The following is an 8,727-nucleotide window of genomic DNA, read 5'->3' as shown; positions in this document are numbered from 1 at the left end:
CTTTTTTTTTTTTTTTTTTTTTTGAGAAAGTCCTCAATTTTGTGTCACAAAAGTTATGTTCATAGACTTTTCAAAAAAAAAATCAAACTCTCCAAAGGTAAGCATGTAAGTGCTCTTTAGTACTATGACATAACATAGAAAGTAGTTGCATTACCCTTATGAAAAGTAATTTATAAGGATTTGTTCTGAACTCCGAAGAGAAGGTAAAAGGAGTGTGTAAGAATATTGGTGGAGGTAGGAGTAGGACACAGATTTCAAATTATTCAGAATTTTACATCCTCTGTGACACATTTTAGAATCGATTATTGGTCTTCAAACATTCCTCTTTATACCACTTGGCTCCACTTGCCTAACTGATTCAACTTTTTTTTTTTTGAGAGAAAAATTTTAAATGGGATAAACATGGTCCTTATAAAATTGAATGGGATAAACTTGGTCCTTATAAAATTTAAATCCAAAACAGAAGAACCAGAGCAAATTAAAATTATCGATCAGCCTGACTTTTAGACCATCCCAATCCAGCGTGAGAAGAAGACAAGACTCGGGTACCATATTGAAAGGAACAGCCCCAAGCAAAAGCATGGCCTTATTGGCTGCCATAATGTAGAACATAATTTGGCCCACTATGTTCATATGTCCATCAACAAAGCGACTTTGGCAATTCCCATCAACTATGATTGACATTAACAAAGGACTTTTGAGGCACAAAGTTAAATGATCTACCATGAGCATTACATTACATACTTTTGCACATTTACAGGCCTGGAAGCATTCTCATTTTGTAATATCACAATAAAATTTACACTTTCCCTTCTTTTATTTTTGGTCCACAGAGAGAGAGAGAGAGAGAGAGAGAGCAACTCTTTCACTCTACAATTCACAAATAAGCTTAACAAAAATGTTAATTCTAAGATTCAGATAGATTAGCCTCCTTTCGTGTATCACATTTGCATTTATTTTTAGTAGAAAATGAAAGCTAAGTCATACTAGTACAGAACAAAAATCCGACAAGCAATCGGAACATTGAGTCGCTTTACCATGGATAATGTCAGATTCCAAGCAATGCATGTGCTCCAAAGCTGAATCTCTTGAGTTTAAAGGGGCCACAGCCCAAAAACTATCTTCAAACTTGTGGATCAGAATACAGGAGACTATAACTAAAAGACTTGACTCAAACTAGAATCTATTTTAGGACAATATAAAATTGCAGAAATGGACAATGAACTACGTTTAACAACACAACAGTACAAGATGAAAAGCATCTTTAAAAATTGCTACAACGAATATTTCTTTGAACTGGGGCCTTCAGTATGGAAGAAAGTGCCAAGCTATATTGATCAAATATTCTGACCTGACATAAGCATGTAATGAATGGATCTGGTTTTAGGGAAAATGATAGGAAACAAAGAATTCGAGTTAATTTGAGGTAGCCACATTTCAAGAACGAATTGAAAGGGAGAATTGAAAAGGAGAAAAAAGACTTGAGAAACTGTGTCTTATTTCTTTAATGACTAAAATGTTTTGGATTACAAGTATTTATACAACCTTATGGTCCGTTGGGATTGAGAGGGAAGGAGGGGAAGTAGATTTAGCACAAAATTAGCTTATTTTTAGCCAACGATAATCTACTCCCCTCCACTCCCCCTCCTTCCCCTCTCCATCCAAACAAGCCATTAACTAACAACTTGTAACCAATTCAACTCCACTTATTATGATCTTACGACAAACCAATTAAATATTGTACCCAACTAACTAATTGCCTCTTGACTCTTTTTAGTTCTTCACAAGGACTACAATGTGATTACAAGTATTACACCTATGGTACACCATATTAAAGCTTATCCGTGGCTTGAACTAGAGCAAAAGACAGCATAAAACTAAAAATTCCTTTTTCTTATTCATCCAATAAAAATTCACCATATATGAAAAATTCAAGAAATCAAAGCATGTTGGTAAGGAGGTATAAGGAATAAAGCACTATGCAGATAAGTGGGAGAGTGAGAGAAAACCATTTTATTTTATACAGGTTCCCAATATCTACACTATTCGGGTTGTTTAAGAGAGAAAGTGATTGAGATCAGATGCAATACTTAGGTATTGCACTTAATGCAATTGCTCTTAATGATTGAAATTCAGAGTTGTAAAAAGCAACTTTCAATCTCAACTGTTGAATAAAATAAATGAGAAAAAGTTAAAGTTAAAAAGTGAAAATGATAAAAAATAAAATAAAATAAAATAAAAATTATGAGAGATATAAGGTAATTACACTTGATCCAAATCTGAGAGTGACACAAAAAATTTGCAAAATAATTTACAACCATTGATGTGGCATATTGTTAGTTGTAGGTAAAAAAAAATTGTGTCAAACTGTCAGTAATAAGTTCATATGAAATCCAATAAAAACTTTCCTAACTCAATTGTTGTGAAAAATATTGTGAAATTTTTTGTATATGTCGCATTACTTTGTTCAAGAGGCATCATCCTCAAATGGCAATGTGCTTTTCACCGTGACAGAGAAACAATGTCATGGGTGGAGGCTTGTCAATTTGGCTTCACAAAATGTCGCTAGAACATCACCGTTTTGAGAAGCAGGCCATTTATGACAATTGGAAAGTCGTTATTTTTACCAGTATCACAAACGCAAGTTGTTTTCCAGTCAAAAGAAAAGGGAAAAATATATTTCTCTAATTAATTCAGGCTCTTTATAAAAAATTTGTTAGTTGGAAGCTTTCTATATTAAGAATAGATTGTAACGATTGGCTTGTTTTTGTAAGTGGGACGGTCCTATTCTTGGAGCAGGTTAGAGCATTAGCATCAGTTCTTACAAAAAAAATTCGCCTATTTTAGCATAAAAACCTACTTTTTATATTTTACTGTCATTTTTCAAAACACTCCACACTAAATTATCTATTTTACACTACATTTTATTATAATATTATTCTTTATCAATTTTTTATTATACTTCCAAGTCATATCTCTCTCTCTCTCTCTCTCTCTTCTTTACCATTCTGCAAACAACAAATCACAGCAAACTACCCACCAAAATCATAGCCTCTCTCTTCCTCAAACAAAAACGGAAAACCCCACCCAAATCATAGCAAACCAAAAGCTGAGATAAAAAAATTATCGATCAGCCTGACTTTTAGACCATCCCAATCCAGCGTGAGAAGAAGACAAGACTCGGGTACCATATTGAAAGGAACAGCCCCAAGCAAAAGCATGGCCTTATTGGCTGCCATAATGTAGAACATAATTTGGCCCACTATGTTCATATGTCCATCAACAAAGCGACTTTGGCAATTCCCATCAACTATGATTGACATTAACAAAGGACTTTTGAGGCACAAAGTTAAATGATCTACCATGAGCATTACATTACATACTTTTGCACATTTACAGGCCTGGAAGCATTCTCATTTTGTAATATCACAATAAAATTTACACTTTCCCTTCTTTTATTTTTGGTCCACAGAGAGAGAGAGAGAGAGAGAGAGAGCAACTCTTTCACTCTACAATTCACAAATAAGCTTAACAAAAATGTTAATTCTAAGATTCAGATAGATTAGCCTCCTTTCGTGTATCACATTTGCATTTATTTTTAGTAGAAAATGAAAGCTAAGTCATACTAGTACAGAACAAAAATCCGACAAGCAATCGGAACATTGAGTCGCTTTACCATGGATAATGTCAGATTCCAAGCAATGCATGTGCTCCAAAGCTGAATCTCTTGAGTTTAAAGGGGCCACAGCCCAAAAACTATCTTCAAACTTGTGGATCAGAATACAGGAGACTATAACTAAAAGACTTGACTCAAACTAGAATCTATTTTAGGACAATATAAAATTGCAGAAATGGACAATGAACTACGTTTAACAACACAACAGTTCAAGATGAAAAGCATCTTTAAAAATTGCTACAACGAATATTTCTTTGAACTGGGGCCTTCAGTATGGAAGAAAGTGCCAAGCTATATTGATCAAATATTCTGACCCGACATAAGCATGTAATGAATGGATCTGGTTTTAGGGAAAATGATAGGAAACAAAGAATTCGAGTTAATTTGAGGTAGCCACATTCCAAGAACGAATTGAAAGGGAGAATTGAAAAGGAGAAAAAAGACTTGAGAAACTGTGTCTTATTTCTTTAATGACTAAAATGTTTTGGATTACAAGTATTTATACAACCTTATGGTCCGTTGGGATTGAGAGGGAAGGAGGGGAAGTAGATTTAGCACAAAATTAGCTTATTTTTAGCCAACGCTAATCTACTCCCCTCCACTCCCCCTCCTTCCCCTCTCCATCCAAACAAGCCATTAACTAACAACTTGTAACCAATTCAACTCCACTTATTATGATCTTACGACAAACCAATTAAATATCGTACCCAACTAACTAATTGCCTCTTGACTCTTTTTAGTTCTTCACAAGGACTACAATGTGATTACAAGTATTACACCAATGGTACACCATATTAAAGCTTATCCGTGGCTTGAACTAGAGCAAAAGACAGCATAAAACTAAAAATTCCTTTTTCTTATTCATCCAATAAAAATTCACCATATATGAAAAATTCAAGAAATCAAAGCATGTTGGTAAGGAGGTATAAGGAATAAAGCACTATGCAGATAAGTGGGAGAGTGAGAGAAAACCATTTTACTTTATACAGGTTCCCAATATCTACACTATGCGGATTGTTTAAGAGAGAAAGTGATTGAGATCAGATACAATACTTAGGTATTGCACTTAATGCAATTGCTCTTGATGATTGAAATTCAAAGTTGTAAAAAGCAACTTTCAATCTCAACCGTTGAATAAAATAAATGAGAAAAAGTTAAAGTTAAAAAGTGAAAATGATAAAAAATAAAATAAAATAAAATAAAAATTATGAGAGATATAAGGTAATTACACTTGATCCAAATCTGAGTGTGACACAAAAAATTTGCAAAATAATTTACAACCATTGATGTGGCATATTGTTAGTTGTAGGTAAAAAAAAATGGTGTCAAACTGTCAGTAATAAGTTTAGATGAAAACCAATAAAAACTTTCCTAACTCAATTGTTGTGAAAAATATTGTGAAATTTTTTGTATATCTCGCATTACTTTGTTGAAGAGGCATCATCCTCAAATGGCAATGTGCTTTTCACCGTGACAGAGAAACAATGTCATGGGTGGAGGCTTGTCAATTTGGCTTCACAAAATGTCGCTAGAACATCACCGTTTTGAGAAGCAGGCCATTTATGACAATTGGAAAATCGTTATTTTTACCAGTATCACAAACGCAAGTTGTTTTCCAGTCAAAAGAAAAGGGAAAAATATATTTCTCTAATTAATTCAGGCTCTTTCTAAAAAATTTGTTAGTTGGAAGCTTTCTATATTAAGAATAGATTGTAACGATTGGCTTGTTTTTGTAAGTGGGACGGTCCTATTCTTGGAGCAGGTTAGAGCAATAGCATCAGTTTTTACAAAAAATTTCGCCTATTTTAGCATAAAAACCTACTTTTTATATTTTACTGTCATTTTTCAAAACACTCCACACTAGATTATCTATTTTACACTACATTTTATTATAATATTATTCTTTATCAATTTTTTATTATACTTCCAAGTCATATCTCTCTCTCTCTCTCTCTCTCTCTCTCTCTTCTTTACCATTCTGCAAACAACAAATCACAGCAAACTACCCACCAAAATCATAGCCTCTCTCTTCCTCAAACAAAATCGGAAAACCCCACCCAAATCATAGCAAACCAAAAGCTGAGATAAAAAAAAAAAAAAAAAAAAAAAAAAAAAATAATAATAATAATAAACCAGTAAATCAGCCAGCCCTTGAAGCATATTACCTTCTTTGAATGAATATTGGCAATAGAGTTTAACTAAACCCACTGCCATGCTTTAGATCTTGTCATTATCCAGTGGTGCTTGGTGGGATTGTTTCTTTCCTTCAATTAAACAAGCAAAAATGGCTATTACTGACGAGAACAATCCTACCTTGAACAAACCCAACTTTTCAAGGTAAACCCATTTAATTATTTGCTACAAAGTCGCATATTTTGCTGATTTAACAATGAACATGGTTGTAAAACACCAATATTTGACATGGGCTTTTCTATTTTGAATGATATATAGGAGGAGGGTTATGGATGGGCAATAGAAAGTTCAAGCATATAAGATAGGGCGGTGGGGCATGTCGGTGAGAAGGTGAAGGTGACCAACTATTGGAAAGCCTGGGGATCATGGTGGTTTTAGTGATTGTACTGACCTGCTTTTGCCTTTTTTGTAAGCAGATAAGTTAAGAAGAAGAAAGAGGAAGATGAGAGTGAGAGAGGAGAGAATACATCGGCTCATGTAAAAAATATATTAAAATATTAAATACACCTCTACAGTAACCATGTAAATATACACAGTTACGGTAGCAAATGTGTAAATATACATACTTAAACAAAGCCTGATGCGGGACTGATTTAAGCCATATTGTGTAAACTTTTGCACTTTTTCTATTATGCCCTCACTAATCTGAGTGCCCTTAGAGATGGTAAAAAAGCACTAGGCAAAACTTAAGATCATATTGGGGAATCAATGATTCTAATGTACTACACTCAAAGAACAATACCTGCAATTTACCATTTTACCCAAAATACTCATGGAAGAGATAGATGCCATAAGAATATAAGATCCTATTACTATCTACCATAGAGATATTAACGACATTTGCATGACTTTGTTTACCAGTTAAGACACGACTCAAGAACATTGAGATAAGCATAAAAAGAAAGTCCTTGAATTGCATATGAAACATAACCAAATGCTCCCTACAAAATACCAACAAACATGAACATTATGGAAGCTCTGCCTACTCATACAGTCACGCTTAATTGTATGCATGCTCATTCAAAAGATGTAAAAATGTTTCTCAATTTGTTGCCTTTTGAGAAGAGAAAAAAAAATACAACAGAGTTTTCTAGTCTATAAGCAAATGAATTGTAATTTGAAGTTAAACAATAATGACCTGACTTATGTGGTTACAGATCACACTGGGGATGAAGAAAATTTTATTCAAGAAAGCCAAATACTAGCCTCAGAATCTCTGGCTTGATACTCAACCTCTTCTATGTGTTGAAACTTTAAAACAGCCCTTCGGAACTGAATCCACTGAACACAAATTCATGGATCTGAATTCTGAAGCTGTCATTTAAGTCAGGTAGTTCAAATCGACTACGGCATAAATATCAAGGGCTCAAATTTTAAAGTTACACAGTAAATCTATGCAACTAAAAAAGGAATTAAAGACCGTAAAACAATGTCGAGAAAGAATTATATGCTTTCATCATGATCCAACAATCCTCTGAAGGTTGTACACTTAACAGCAAATCTATGCAGTCAAAAAGAATATAAGGCTGTGTAAAACGTTGTTGAAAAAGTTGAACACTTAACAGCAAATGTTTATTCAGCAAACTATGCAATAAAAAAGACAATATGGTTGCGTTTGGCATTGGCTTAAAAAGTCAGCTTATTTTACTATTAAGGTTATTTTTGCTACTATTCATAGGTCCCACTGCATTTTTTGGTGCTATTCATAGGTCCTATTATACTATTTCAACTAACTTTTACCTTTATCTACAGTACTTTCAGCAAAAAGTTTTTAGTTTCAGCTAAATCAACTATTCCCAAATGGACGCATAAAACATTGTTGAGATAGAATTATATGCTGTCATCATGATCAAACAATCCTCTAAAAGTTGCACACTTAACAGCAAATGTTTAAGTTACACAACAAATCTATGCAAACAATCGAAGAAAAAAATGAAAAAAGGCTGTGTACAATACTATTGAGAAAGAATTATATGATGTCATCATGATCCAACAATCCTCTGAAAGTTGTACATCTAACAGAGATTGAAAACCCTCCGCATTAAAACTACAGAATGGAATATATAAACCTAGCAATTCTTTCAAAGCAAAAAAGGGGTATGTTAAAACAGCAACCTAAAACATTCTAAAAAACTTATCTAATCAGAAGTACTAGGTGATAACTAAACCAGTCCCAGTGCCCATTGTGTTTACCAAGGACTGACTGATCCCCTCAAAACACTAGCTGCCCAACTAGTCTCCTCAGCAGCAGCATATTAAACTAGGGAAAGCATTATCAGTTTTTCTGTTACTTCCTACCTCCAATAACATGTACATCTGATACATAAGTCTGTATATAACTTAATAACTTAAACCCTTACAAAACTATCACAGGAACTAACTGATACCAACCAGCCCAACAACTTTCCCGAGGACTAACTGATCACCTCAAAACACCAGCTTCCCAACTGTAAGTGCCTTCACCACTAGTTGGCCCAGCATATTAAACTACGGAAACATCATCAGTTTTTTGATACCTCCAAGCTCCAATAACTGCCACTGTACATCTGATGCATAGTTCTGTATATACCTTAACAACTTTAGCTTACAAGCTTGAGATCCAAAACAATGGTAAATCAAAGCTTCCGTTCTTTTAAATCTTGCCAAACATGAAAAATTACTGCAAACCCCATCAAAGAACTTAAAGTAGGTGATAAACAGTATTGGTATGGAAAGCATAAAACAGAGCAGCAGAACAAGCTAAAGTCATCTACACATGTAACCTATTCTATTACCTCATCAATTAATAAATTTTACAGTAATATTATCTAAGAAAAAAGAAAATTCATGATTCAAAAAAAAATCATAATTGTGTTACC

The sequence above is a fragment of the Quercus suber genome, unplaced genomic scaffold (genome assembly GCF_002906115.3).
Source record: "Quercus suber isolate HL8 unplaced genomic scaffold, Cork oak 2.0 scaffold_803, whole genome shotgun sequence".
NCBI classification, from domain to species: Eukaryota; Viridiplantae; Streptophyta; class Magnoliopsida; order Fagales; family Fagaceae; genus Quercus; species Quercus suber.
The sequence above is the reverse complement of the archived record's forward strand: the minus strand, read 5'-3'. Positions refer to the sequence as shown.